Source organism: Anser brachyrhynchus (assembly GCF_964034855.1).
Source record: "Anser brachyrhynchus genome assembly, chromosome: 2".
Lineage (NCBI taxonomy): Eukaryota > Metazoa > Chordata > Aves > Anseriformes > Anatidae > Anser > Anser brachyrhynchus.
In genome coordinates this window covers 25570527-25585545 of record NC_137695.1, presented here as the reverse complement: position 1 = coordinate 25585545, position 15019 = coordinate 25570527, and the positions used below count along the sequence as shown (strand labels likewise).

Below are 15019 nucleotides of genomic sequence, written 5' to 3'. Positions count from 1 at the left end.
TAGCTTTTGTAAATCTAACATGAGCTTTTCCTCTTTTAACCAATCTAAACTTCCTCCAAGGGAGTATATTGTTCTGTTTTACTTTTGGCCTTCTTTGGGCTGACCTCCCCTAATTAAGCCAACCTATTGGAGAGCCAGCATCTTACGGCCTCCTAAGACATGCACAGCCAGAAAGTCATGTGTCTTTTCTGCTTGATCTGACCTCAAAATGAGAAGAAAAGGATTAAAAACAAGCAAATGCCTCTCTTAAGAGAGAAGGGAGAAAATCCAGCTGCTGGCAGGCAGACAGCAGCAGCCGAGCAGGAGCACGCTCCCCCTTGCCTTCGTCCTGGGCCCCTGCGTGAGCGCTCAGGGTGGTCCCCAGGGAGCTAGCAGGGACACCTCAGTCCACCAGACACACAGCAAAAGCTTTGTGATGCCAGGTGAATAACTGTTATGAGACTTAATGGTCATTTTTTAATCACCATCTGTGTCAAGGAATAGCAGGGAGAGACAGTTTAAATAATTAAATTGAGCCATGCAGCACTGAGAGAAGCTTAAATTACAGGACACCAAGTCTTGTATTAGAACTTTACCGAAGTGCATTAAAGAGAGTGTATTTCTAGCCACCTCTATACCAAGAAAAATCCAAATATAGACACAGTTATGTTGACTTAAATATGTCTTCTTTGATTTACTTATTCAAGCTGAGGAAGTGATATTAAATTTCTGAGTCAAAGCACCATTTTTACTGGAAGATTTTGCCAGCATGATTGTATGGATATAGCCATGTTGGAGAGCGGATCCAGCCTTTTTATTTATTTATCTATTTATTTTGAACTGTTAAATAGGCCTTTGCTATTGTACTTTCAATCACATCTTTCAGAAAAGACAGACACAGAAAAACAACCAAACAAAAAGCAAAACCAACCAAACAAAAAAGAACTCATTTCATGTAGATGCACCTGCTTCAGTGACTGATGAATTTCTTCCATCATTTTACCTCTACACATATTTTTATTGCAACAATGAATAATTCTTACAGAACAAAGTAAATTCTGGACTTGACAACATATTTAAGAATATAAAGCCACTTAGAAGTTTACCTACTGATTATCCCACATACATATTTCAGTATTCCTTGAAATATGACAAGAAAAGATACAATATAGCTTTGCTTGAAATAAGACATCCAGTGTTTCAGACTGTTTCAAAACTATATTCCTTCTCCAGCAACAACGTGCTGTTGTGCCAACTCCTAAATAACCATAAATTTCTTTTTTATAAACCTTAATGAATACTTGGCCAAGATGCTGTAACTATTGGCTTCTACCTTTGAGCAGAAATGGAAAAAAAAGAAAAAAGCGCATACTGACTAAAATGGAAAAAAGATCACAGCAAAACCAATGTTGCATTTTGCATGTACTGTGAAGGAAACCTTGTTTTCATGGTGTTGCAGTTTTCAGTGTTTTTAATCTTAAAGTGGCTGATCAATTTAAGGTAAGTGGCAGGCATTTGGCCTAGTTCCCAGGCTCTGCTTTCCTCCCAGAAAAGAAAGGATTCAGTCAGACACACAGACAAGGGGCATCATCGGTGGCTCTCACATTCCAAGCATTTTAACACAGATTAGGTTGGAATGGTTTTACTGTTTACTGAAATCTCCTAGGTGTTGCATTTTATCCCCCTCTGGCTGTGGTTATCCAGGTTGAGCTTCTCAGGTCAGGACCTCCATAAGAAAAATGGCTTGGAGAGCCTTGAAGGGAAATGCACAGCACAGGTCAAGACTCCTTATTAAAATGCAATTTCAGCAGCTTATTGGAAAATGTAAGTCCCCAGACAACAGGTAATTTAGCAGTGAACATTTTTCCTAAAGCTTGCAGCAAGGCAAGAGCTGTTTTACATGCATTCCAGAGGAAAAAGCGAAGATAATCTTCTTAACAAGGACAAAACCTCAGCACTTTTTGTGTCTGGATATAACCAGCAGATAATTAAGTGTTATTTTTAGCCTTTTTTTTTCCTTTTAGGTGCAATAAAGTATAGATTACAATGTCCAACAACTAATTCAAATTTGGCTTTACTATGTAATTGTAAAAATGTAATAGGTCTTTTTAAGAGACTATCTTCAAACAATAGCTTTTTATAAATATAAGCTGTATGTTTTAATATGCTTACCCATTTTGCAGACACTCGTGATGGATTTTCGGAGATACTAGGACAATAAATTAGCTCAGGCTTCCTGGAACTGAACAGTCACACAAGTGAGAGTTCACGCTATTTGTTTTCAATGGAGTTATCAAATGTGTGAGTGTGCACACTACTGCCATCAGAGCAGTGAGTGTGAGGCTACGAGAGTGTTGGTTGTTTTCTTAATGATAGCTTCGTAGTTTAAATAAGCCTTCCTCACCTCCCACCTCCCTCCCCATATTTTTTTCTGGTTAGTTATGCCTTTGAAATTAAATTGATCACCAGGTTGAAATGCCCAAAAGCAAACTGGTGGTTTGGAATATTTAAGCAGGATCAGAGCATAAAAAAATTGGGGGTGCACTTTTTGTTAACAAATTAAGACATTTTTTCAGATATACGTACTGTAGGCAATTTATAAAGAAGTTTCCCTTGAAAATGTCAGTCTTTCCACAGCTTGGCTTTTAATGACCCCTAATAACACATTTGAAGGCACTCTGTTCCTTGAATGATACATGGAAGAATAATGTTCCAGATGTATACATGAGCATGCATATGCACGTCAGTGATTTGACTGAACTGAGCTGACCCTGCCCGCTGCCTCTGGAGTCCTGGCCTCACAGAAGCACTCTGGGAGGTATCAACACATTGCATCCAGGTGCCAGCGCCTTTCTGGAAATCATCATTACATGGTCAAAGACTACGTCATTAATGCCATTTCTCCTCAGTTCACTCTTTAAAAAGCAATCAGTAAATTCAACAGGGAAAGCTGCTCATTTAATCAAGCAAGTTAAACGACAAGTGGATACACTTGTAGTCTTAACTAAGAGCTGGCTAAGTGGTGCTGCAGTGAGACTTTGTGAAGGCTCGGAAGGCATCATAAGGCAGGGTATTGCTGGGGGGTGAGGAGCTGTGCCTGGTCCATGTGCACCGAGAGGCAGGGAAGGAGTTAACTGCGGCCCCGAGGAGGGGCAGGAAGCAGACCAGCTGTATGCAATTGCAGCTGCTGCTATAAAAAGGCTTTGCCTTAGAGGATAGGGAGTCACACCAGAAGGGAAGGAAATTTTTCTTGTGAGCTTAGTTCAGTTTTGTAAGGGAAGGAAGTGGGTTCCTGATGGCTGGGTCTGGGGTCTCTGAAATTTGGAGGATCTTGCAAGTATCTGGCTGGTAAAGAGGATGTGACCCTCGTCGATGGCTCTTACTTGCTGCTACAGTTGTCCAGCCAGTATGCGTCTTAAACCTTCTTCAGAAAACTGTTTCTGTAAAGCTGCATGTGTGCATTTAGCAGGAAATTGTGGAATTAATGTTGTAAAAGATAATGTTGTATCTTATACTGATTTCTTTCTGTCTACCTCTCTGCAGAAGCCTGGCACTGGTCTTCTGCAAGGGGAGCTCATTTTCTTATGGCACTGCTCTCATGAGGTCTGTGAAAGAGAACAAGGTGTAGGTAGGTCAGGAAGGGGTGTAAGATGCTGACTGGGTACATCTGTAGCAACAGCTCTCTCAGAACAAAGCTACCCTTGATAGAAGGGTTCAGCTGTAAAGGGAAGGAAGCATCTTCCTGACAGTCCTTGAGGAAATGACTTAACTCTTGAGGGGAAGAGAGCAGAAGGAAAAATCTGCTTTATACAGCCCAATAAATATTCTTGCACATACAGATATGGTTAAAAAACAGGTTTTACACTTGGCAATGATTTATTCCATGGGTTGCTGTTATCTTCCCCCTCACAACCTTTATATAAATTCTTCTATGATGGATAATCTCAGCTAAACATGTCCTACTAGTACAAATACATTTCCTTGGGGTTTAAAAAAAAAAAAAAAGGAATCTATTAAGATGTTATCAGAAACTAGATGAAAGGATTTCACCTATGTTTTTAAGGTGAAGGCATACACGCAGATTGAGCAAAAAGAATAGCAATAGATAAATAAAAGTCATTTCTAACCACAGCTTCTACAGCTGCCAGAAGTCTCCAGGTATAGCACATGGCACACAACCCCCTTGGCCATTCTTGGACTCTGGCTTTCTTCCGCTGCCTCTACAGAGTGGCTGGCTGTCTCCTACTTTCCTTTGGCTAGTCTGTGGAAAACAGAGAGAGTTTTATTAACCAAGATTGCACTGCTCGGGAATGGCTCATAGCTTGCCAAGCTAATCATAGCAAAGTGTTGCAAGATTAGATTTGTCCTGGCTGGCTAAACCAGACTCCTATGAGACAGAAGGCAAAAAGAAATAGAAAATGAGTACGGTAAATAAGATTTCCTAGACAGGAACTAGGGAAAATTGTGCTGCAGAATACAAAAGAAGTAGCAAGGCTGATTATCATGAGTATTTGAGATCCTGTGACACAGGTAAATGAGAATATAATGGAGTTCAAAATGGATGAGCAATGGTATTTGCCTTTCACATTGCTTGGGTTGTAGGTGGTTGTCAGACACAACTTTCCCAGAGAGGTTTAAGGAAGTCTGAGCTTTCTCTTCCACCATGTATGACTGATCAGCAGGTAATTGTACCTGCTGTGTCTCATGAAATGGCAGTGGCTGAACCTGCTCAGACCAAGCCACATATTTTGGTAAACCTGGCTGGCTTTACAGAGTGCAGGGGAAGTCTCATTTTACAGGCATCATGAGTCCACATGTCATAGTGACCATTGTTTAAAGAGATGGAAGTCAGCAGCTGACTGGCAATTTCGGTTCCTTCTTTCTTCTAGCCCAGAACTTCAGATAAGGACCATTCAAAAGAGGTTGTGGAAGGAGACTCCTCTGTTGGTTTGCTTAGGGTTTGTCTACACAAAGCTCTTGCTATGCCTGAGTGATTCTCTGTGATGACCCTTGTAGGGTACAAGCAGATAACTAAGATGCTATGGTTTAGCAAGACATCGTTAATTAGTGAGACTGCTATACATTCAACATCAGTAGTCCTCATCTATCCTATAAAGTAAAATATGACTTATATTTTCTTAATTCTATTGTGTGCAGTCATATAGTTTAATTCTGGGCATGCAAAGAAATGTTCTTATTAAACTTATTCCTGCCCAAATTGTAAGAGTATCAGGAAAAATAATTTTGCCCTCAATGCACATCCTACTTTCATCAAAATTAACATGAAAGTGTGGACACCCTTGAGAATCTTTGCCTGTATCAAGATATATTACGGTATATATGCTCTTAATAACTGAGGTAGGAGGAGGCCTAAACTCTTGAAATGGTTTATTTATGTTTGTTTGTTTACACAAGCAGGCTATCCTGAGGCATGCAGCTGTCTTTGTAGACTGCATCTGAAGTTATAGGCTTGGTGAATGATATCAACAAAACAAACATTAGGTCAGACAGATGCTTTAGTGGTTTGGTTGACAGAATTGCAAAAGAATAGTAGCCAAAAGACTTCAATTTACTCCCCAGTTAGGTCATTTATTATTATTTATTTCTTACAAGAACATCATGATTAAAGAGACTCATCATTCAGATTATACAGTTCAGTCATTCATTTGAAGAAAGCCAAAAAATGGGATTGTTGATTGCTAATAACTGAGCTAATCTCCCAAGCTGTTGGCATGACAGACAGTATTCTTTCGACTTCAGCCAAAATTTTCAACAGTGAAATCCTATGAAAGTTCTCTTTCTTCAGAGAGCTTGGTAAGAGCAAAGCTCTCTGGACATCTGGGTCTCAGTCATTAAAGCAGAAGGTCGCTCACATCTTTACCAAGTTCCTATATTATTTCAAATTAGTGTGCAGCATCCCCCTCTAAGGTAAACTGGAATATAATAAACTGTGTTTGAAATCTATACCCATGTACTTGTTTAATAACCTAAAAAAATATTTTAACAATTGCATTCACTCTCACAAAGTCTCTGTGATTGGTCACAAATAATTATATCCATATTTAAACTTACATTTTTGGAACATAGGTGCCTCTTACAGGCAGTTTTCCATTAACTTCGTTTTAAGGCTATAAAGCCTGACATTTCTCATGCTCCAGGTCACAATGCACACTTTCATAGGAATCTATAAAATGTATGAGTAAGGTAGCTCTTAGAAACATATGTTGCTTTTCTGTGTATATAATGGTAAATTTTGAAAAAGGAGAAACTTTTAGTTTTTTCTAGCAGGAAAAACTCCTTTCTACTAGAAGGAGACTGGGGGCAAATAACAGCAAGTTCTTCAAATGCTCAGATGCTACAAAATAAACAAAATAGGCCAGGATATTTGTTGGATGACTTCCCCGCCAAAAACCTAAGAGAGTAACTGTTGACTTCAGATATTAGCTCTGCTCCGCTATAACCATACCACATATTGCATCAACTTTTCCAGACAAAATTTAGAAGCCAAATTTTAAGACTCATGTCATTAGCTTATCCATTTAATAAAGAATTCCCAAAAAGAAAATTTTAATCTAGGAAAAAAAAAAAAAAGGAATAACAAGGAATTTCCTTAGAGAATTCACAAAATCTTCTGTAGATCCTGTCTTTGTTTGTAGATTCTATTCTCTTCTTTATTTTTTTTTCTTTTTTCTTTATTTTTTTTTCTTTTTACTGTTTTCAGGCCTCTAGTTTAATATATAACTGATAGAAAGAAAGAGTAAGAGGAGGGAGAGAAAGAAAAGGAGTGAAAGAAAGAAAAAGGAAAAGGAAAAAAGAAAAAGTAAGAAAAAAGAGAGAAGAAAAAAGAAAAGAAAGAAAGAAGAAAGGAAGAGAGAGAGAAGTACTGTGGCTTGTAATTATTAAGACAGCTGATCCCACTGTTTCAACAGTTTCATTTAGTGGGTTCAGTTCATCCTCTATCTCGTTCAGTTAACATTAGCTAGGAAATTCACAAAGAAGTAACTACTGAGTGCCAAAAAATGACCTTGCTGAAGTTATTTTACAGACCAGTTTGGTAATATTTCCCTGCTATTTGTAGAGCAAACAGAATAGTATCTCTATGTTCACAGTTATTGAAAGAGGACAGCTAGCTTATGTGTTCCCACATCTACCTCCAATAAATTACAGATGCAGCTGCTGGCATCTGGGTATCTGATTCAATAATAGGTGTCTGAATCTGGAAGTTAGTTTCTGCTTGTTTTTTGTTCTTTTTTTTCTTTTTTTCCATTTTGGCCCTTCACTTATAACAGCAATAATCAGAAACCATTGACAAGTCTTTCCATTTTTTTTTGTGAGTCAGTTACTTTGTTAAGAAAGAAAGTTCTTCATAGTTTTTCCTACCGCAACGTATTGCAGATTTGTACAATGTACTTAACAGTCTGCTGGTGAACAAACTGATTTGTCAGTGAAAATTTCAGCATTGTCATGTGCTTTTTTTCTTGAAAGTTACAACCTATGGAATTTTTGAAAATGGATCATCTGTTGTGTGGTGTTGAGGTTTATCTAGCTGGCAACCCCTGGTCAGACTTTTTTGAAAATAATTGGAGAAAAAAAAAAGTCATGGGTAGCATAGATGAACAAAATCTTTTGTCCATGAATACAAGCATAAAGCTTTAGGACAGCATGTTAGTTTAAGGATTCCATTATATTATTCATAAGAGCATGGTTTAGTCTTCTAGACTTGTATTATTATATTCTGCCTAAATCTCCCTGTCACATCAATTAAATATGCCATTCTTTTCTACTTTTCACGCTGAAACTTTTATGTAGTGTTGTTGGTATAACTGTCATTGTTGCGTACAGGTGATTGACTTTGCCTGGTGGATGTAGTGATACTTGTCTGCAGCAAGCTTATAAAGCATTCAAGAGTCCTAAGGAATGAAATACTATGTGCATGCCAAATGCAAAACCTAACAATAGATTTTCATATATATGTTTGTATTTTCAGTCATTTTGGCATTCTGATGTTTTGAAAGGAGAAAATAGGTTCTACATGTGACATAAGGTATGTTTAAAACAAGGTACACAGATGGAGCACATATCCAAAAGCAGTAATTGATTCTGCATCTCTTGATCTTTCTAAGTAGATACATCTAAATAGACGTTTTGCCCATAGAGCAAATTGCACGATAGTAAAACAAACGGCATTACATTCAGCACAGCCTGAATGACATTTAATAGACTGTCATGTAGGTAGTGAGACTAAAAAAATGTGGCTTGTGCTGTCAGAGGTCAAACTAAATTGCTGTGCCTCATTCAGTCCCTGAAATCTGTAAAATATATTAAAGCCCAGCAGTGCACTAAGGGAAACAGAAAATGGTCAGAAGATAGGACAGTGACCCAATCTGAGCTTGGCTAAAAAGTCAGTATGTTGCAACTTCATTTTTACAATATGTCATGGCATTAAGGGTCAAGATATCTATTTACCTCTTCTTCTAAAGATGCAGCATTTCTTCCATAGTGTTCTCAGCAGTAACCACCAAAATATGTTTTTCCTTCAGCACCAGAGCTTGCAGTCTCACTTTCCAGTATTTTCCTATCTTACTTGCAGACCCAGAATTTGTCAGCAGATATAAATTAAACAAATTGAGAAGTCAGGCAAAATATTTTATACAAATATCAGAGCAGAACATTCTAGAATAGTACTATTGGAAAAGTATGTTGAACAATAGTCTGAGCACATTTCATCCTGGAAGAAATCCTAGAGCAACCTAAAACATTTAGGTGATGTTACTCACTGTGGTGGGTAAGAAAGTGTAGCCTTAAGAAATCAAGTTGTGAAAAAGCTGAAATTTAAACAATATAAGCAGTATACTCTTAAGAGTAGAAGTTATGTCTGGAATCTTAAATGCTGCTGCATCACTGTTGTTGTATTATTACGCATGTTAAAAAATTATCTAAGAAAGGTTTTGGAGCAACAAGACTACGCAGCCTCATCACAGTTCTATGGAAACAGCAAAGTGCAAGTAAATATAATATAACCTGACAGGATGTGGATAGGTTATACATTTGTAGATAAAGACAACCCGAAAGATGTAATTTACATGGATTTCAAAAAGTTTTGATAAGAAATTAATAAGGAAGTCGAAAAATCATGCATCACTGGGCAAACAACTTGCATGGATTAAAAATTTGTTAAATGATAAAATCAAAGTAATAACAGGTGCTCTTCAAAGTGATAAAAAAATAATAGTAAGATATGCCAGGTGTGGCTATGGGCAAAGGTGTTATTTGAAGCACTTAGAACTCACGCCATGGAAGAGGAAGTAAATTTTAGGTTGGAGAAAGTGATATGTTCAAAGACAAACACCAACTGGAAGAATAAGAGATGTTCGCTATTTCAAAAGTGTATTGGCTTTCCAAAGGGTTTGATAAAATATAAAGAAGGAAATAAAATAGGTTTGGTTTTCCAAGCCTGCTTGTTTGTTTTTGTTAAAACAAGATAGGCACAGAGGCACGGAAAAGCAGTATGGAGAGTGAGAAATTTCAGCTGCAATTTCTCATTCAGTTCTTGTACCATGGCTGATTTTTTGGATCAACATATGATGTCAACAAACCATCCTGTGTCTGCTCATAAACTTTGATTCTTTGTGAAAAATGACATTGAATTACATTACAGTGTATTTCTATTTAATGTCAGCAACTAATGTTAGCAATTTTCCTTCGGGTGTGGAGAGATTTTAAAAACAGTACTGCCTTACCTACTTTTGCAAGTGAAATGTGTCCATTATACAAGACAGAAGAAAAAAATATATATATGTATATACGCTCAGTTCTGGTAAGGTGTCCTTTGTGTGTCAAGTTACCTTTGCAGTCCTATAGTACAGAGTGAAAATATGGATAACATGGAGGCCAAATGGTCTCTGTTACACACAGAGCTTGTAAAGATTAATATGATTTTAATCCTAAAGAAAACAAAAAGTTGAAAGGCAGCTGACCACAATATTGACAATTCTCAGGGATTTCTTGACTTGCCAGCCCATCTGCTGTCCCCAGCTGTGCAACAGTAGATCAAAAAATAAAAATGACAAACGCAAAGGCAGTGAATTTCTGACAAAGAAAAGGAAATATTTCCTTCAGCAGTGTGAAGTCAGACTAGAATTTAACACTGCAGGGGGTTGTTGGAAAATGGCTGCAGTTGGATTTTAAGAAAGGCTTGTTCATTAGTTGTTTGTTCATTAACATTCGTAGCTATACAAGCCAACCCTGTGATAAGAGTGCTCAAACTTCCTGCCTCAGGGAATAGGAAATCAGGACTAAATCTCCCTGAATACATAGTTTTTGACAATGACAAACAATGCCTAGTTGGGAAGATGCTTAATTTAGTGCTTGCTGTCAAATCTAATGCTTTTCTGCCTTTAGTCCTGCCCTTGAGGCCAGCCCGCCTGTGTGAATCATTGCTGCACCAGCCCTCAGGGTTCCCCAGACTGGACTGGCTGTTACCCTGACCTGGGCCATGGACACCATCAGCTTGAAGTTCAGTTCTCAGAGTAATATCAAAGAGATGGGAATGTCTCTCTGAAAGGATGTAACAGAGTATGCAGGTGGGAGAGGAAGATCTACTAACCATCAAACGGTGCAATGTCTGCTTAATTTACTATCAGCTGTTTTAATATTCAAAGTCTCCTAAAACTATTATCATATAATTTTCTCCCTTCTCTCTCTTTCAGTTGTCCAGTCTGGATGGTTCTTCCACGTCATAACTGTAGTCCTCTTTCCCATTGCAAAAAACATCTCCAAAACACATCATCTCCTCTCTCCAGCTTCTAAAACTTTTGCCTGTGCCTACAATACACACATCCAATACCTTTTTTCATTGATTGTCAGCTGCTTTCTTTCAGTATTTTGTTTTCTCTTCAAATCTTCATTCTCCATACAAACTCTCTTCAGGATATTTTTTCATAGTCTAAAAGATCATTGCCAAAGGACTTCTTCCCACTTTCTCTGTTCAGCATGTCTCATCCCTGGACATGCATCTAGTTTCATTTTCCTATGATGTTCAGTATCAGTAATAAATGTATACCTGCCTGCTGTGGGAAATTACAACTGAGACCTAGTCGTCTAATGCTAACATCAAGTTTGACAGTTCTTACATTCCATCATCTCATAATGACTCAGAGGAAGGCATGTCACTTGGTTTGCCTAGGTAGGAAAACGTCCAAGTGTCTTTCTTCCTTTTCATCAGTTCTTTATCTGTAGATTCACATTTCCTATCATGAAATTAATTACTTTTGTCTTGAAACTGTGACTACTGATAGGTAGTAACTCAAGGAGTGTTGCTGCCATGAATATTTACCCATTATAGTCTTCTGCCTCCTCTTTATTTTCAGCTTTTAAATCATGTTAAAGCAGATAAAAGACTTTTTTTTTTTCATGGAAACGATACTGAGTGTTGAGCACAGAGCAAAACATTCATGTGTTAACCCTTTGTTTTGGAGATGCCCATGCAAAGAACTCCAACACCCACCAACAGAAAAAAATCAGTTTGTGCCTCTGAAAAACAGCTGAGAAGAAGTAAGTGAAAGTGGATCACTGAGTGACTGGGCAGCCCCCGCCACTTGCAAGTCTCTAAGGGGTTCAAGGCTAGATGAGTCAGAGCACACTGATATCTGTTCAGAGCATTCTTCTGTAATAACCAAACTGCCTCACAATTGTTCTGCAGAAAAAAAAATTACTTGTTTGTTCCTCATACATTTAAACTTTTCATAGCAGGATCTCTGTTGTGCAGCACTGTGCTAGCTTATGGCACTACATAAATGATTATGTCCCCTGATAATATCCAGAGATGGAAAAAGAACAGAGATTTAATGGGGACCGAGCTGGCAGAGTGGAGTAGCTCATGCCCAGATAGAAGTTGTCTCTAGGGTCTGTATTCATTAAATGCCTTTGAGCTTGCATGAAACTACAAGTTGGAGGAAGTGAATTTGTGGCAGAGTTAGATGTAAACAATGTCAGTATTGTTGATAGTTTATGTGTTCCATATGATTCCACATGTCTGCAAGTCCATAATATCACAGTTTCACCAGTTGTTCACTGTGAAAATACTACATTGCACGCAAGTTCCCCCTGCAACTAAGTAAAGATACAGCAAATAGCAGCAGAGAAAAAAAAAAAAAGGCAAAAAAAAACACCTTTTCTTACTCCTACTCACTAGATGTTCTTTATTTGTTGAATGAATTTACTATAATGTGAAGTTCACAGAAATTTCTATGCATTGCTCAGGGACACATTGTGAAATTTGGGTGATTAGGTCAGATACAACCTTACAGATAAAATCCAGCTGTTGAACACAATTTTACTGGGTCATCATGGAGCTGTTTGTAGCAGCAGCAGCGTTCTGCGGGCTGCTCCACGAGTTCACGGGAGAGAAAAAGTGACCACTGTATTCTCAACTGAAGCAACAAAGTGCAGTAAGACATAGCACTGACATGTATCAGCAAGGTGATTGTTAACTGACAGAAGCTCTGTCTCTAATACAGCCCACAGCAGGCTTTTCTGTAGGAGCAGCCCCTTGCACTACGTATGTCCATACAGGTTTCTCATACGTGTTCAGAGTCAGCAGCAAAGCCTCAAGATGGTATTGGCCATCCCAAGGAATGGGTTTATTTTTGCAGGTTCTGCAGTCTTAGGTTAAGAAGCAGTCAGCGTGAATACTTACTCACCACAGCCAGAATAGATCCAGAATGAATGGTCTCTCAGTTCCCCATGAAAACGGTGGCAGAAGTAGAAGGATCTGGTTAGCAGGTCCCAACCTGAGCATTGCTCTGTGTACCGACAGCAAGACTCGGGATTTGGTCATGTGCACATTCAGCATCTGGTACAGAGCCAAAAGCAAGCTTTGCCATGTAAAAGGCAGAATTGGTTAGGTTTCTGACATCTTAAAATTTGACCAATTTTGAACTAATCTACGTAGTCCCCACAAAAAGCATTTTCTTGACTCCAAGACTATACCACTGCCCGAACCCGTAACCTATTTGAAAGCCATGTAGATATGGAAACTTTTCAAACAAAATGAATGGTATTTTCACATGGTAGAAAATATTAAGCATCCTAAAGATAAGGGAAACTCAAGCTGTCCCATGCTGCTATTCATAAAACAGTTGTTCAAAAAACAACAAAGCAGAGATCTTTAGGTCATAAAGTTAGATTTCTCCTTCAGAGGCATTGTGTATCTTATATATATATATATATAAAAGATACACAATATATATATAATATATATATTATATAATATATAATATATATAACACAATAATATATATATATTATTTCTTATTTTTTCAGAGCTTCTGTAATCCAGGAATAAACAATCAATTATTACAGCCCTGCTATATGTTATGATAGACATATTCTTGCATGGCTCTGTGCTGCAGTGGCAAATACAGGTTGAAGATGGTGAGTAAAAAGGTAGGTACTCATACTGTTTGAAGCTCAGGGATGAAACTCGTTTAAGTCAAGAACACGTTGCTCTCATACAGTTAATAGCAAGCAAATCAGGCAATGCAGAGGGAATTTGCAGTGAAAAGGATCCCTTTCAGTTTATATTTCATGGTTCTCTTTAAGGAGGGGTCCCCTCTCTTCTTTTATTTTTAAATCAATGTCTTTTACAGCAGTCATTGTGCTCCCAGTCCCCCCCACTGAAATGACAGGATGGGCTGCAGTTTATCCCAGTGGGAGAGCAGCAGCCGGGAAGCTGAGTGGTGGGATATCTTTGTAAGGGCTTGGCAAGTCCGACCGGGACAAAAGTTCTCCAGCAGGTTCGAAAGATGGATTCGGCCACTATGGGGCCAAAACAAACTAATAAACATTGGCCAAATTGTTCTCTGGGTGTAAGCTATCTTTACTACGATAGAAGCCAGGCTGAATCTGGTACCTGATGGCTGGAAGTTCTGTCTCAAAATAATTGTGACCGGGTTTTCTGAGGTAGCCACAGCTCCTGCCCACTCCTCTGAGAGAGGGAATCACTCAGCGCTCCTGAAAACCCAGCCAGTGGTTAACTTTACGTTTTCCCACAGTATAAGATGCCTTTTAAAATGCTTTCTAAGGCACTTTTTTGATCCCTGTAAGATTTCTTAAATCTGGAAAGAGTTTCTGGTGGGAAAAAAAATGCAAGCTTGATCATTTAGCTGCTGGGTTAACTGGAAAAAATGAACAGAAAAACAAAACGATATGTTATTACTGAAGTCTCTAACCCTCTTTCTGTACACATATCAAGCACTTTTATGAGAAAAAGAATGTCACACCCCAAACTTCAACTTTCCTCAAAAAAAGCCTATTTTCTGGCTAATATGGCCAGAGGAAACAAACAAAAAAAAAAATTTGCATGCCCTGGGCCAAATGTGCACCTGTGCACTGTTGTGGTGCCTATGCAATTCCCTCCTTGATATGACTAGGTTTTCAGTTGTGATTACATTTTCCAAGGAAAATAAATTTATTTCTGAATTCAGAGACCGTGTTTGCATCTTTTAGTTTTCAAGATAGTTTTTTATGTTCTATTGAAGACACCATGAAAAAAAGACTTCTTTAAGCTAAAGAAATATTTCAGTCCCTGTACAGCTGTTACTGACAAATGAGTCACAGGAGCTGTAGAGGGATGCTGGGTTATTCATTCACTGCATCTAAATGAATTGAAATGCTTTACAACTAAAACATTCATCATATTTAATACATACCATACTGTACACTTACTAATAACTAGCAGAGCACTTTTTTGCTTTTTAAAATTTCTTTTGCCACCACACCTTAAAAATGCTAAACTTTCCTTGTCCTACTAATCCAGTTCTTTCCTCGGGCAAGAAAAGGGTTTCTCTTAGTTCTCCAATATCTCCTCTTTATTTCTTTGTGAACTAAAGTAATCACTGACCTAACAGGAATAAATATGATTCCAAGAACAGTGCTCATCAGAAAACTACTAGTCCGGAGCCAGAAGAGGGAGCCTAGAGAGCAAAATACTGTTCTTATTTGTTTGCCACCAACTTCAAGGATGCTTTTTTTTTTCTTC

The 15019-nt window shown here is 38.2% G+C and overlaps 1 long non-coding RNA gene across 2 annotated transcripts; it reads right to left on the bottom strand.

Moving 5' to 3' along the window:
• Window positions 1–572: 572 nt before the first annotated feature.
• LOC308190695 lies at window positions 573–13074 on the bottom strand. 2 transcript variants are annotated; one of them, XR_013947455.1, is made up of 4 exons: window positions 12681–13074; window positions 2566–4240; window positions 2152–2221; window positions 573–1732 (listed from the first exon to the last, which is right to left on the bottom strand). It is a non-coding gene; the product is annotated as an uncharacterized lncRNA (long non-coding RNA). The 2 variants fall into 2 exon arrangements; XR_013947456.1 differs by lacking the exon at window positions 12681–13074 and adding an exon at window positions 8446–8868.
• Between the last annotated feature and the right edge of the window lie 1945 nt (window positions 13075–15019).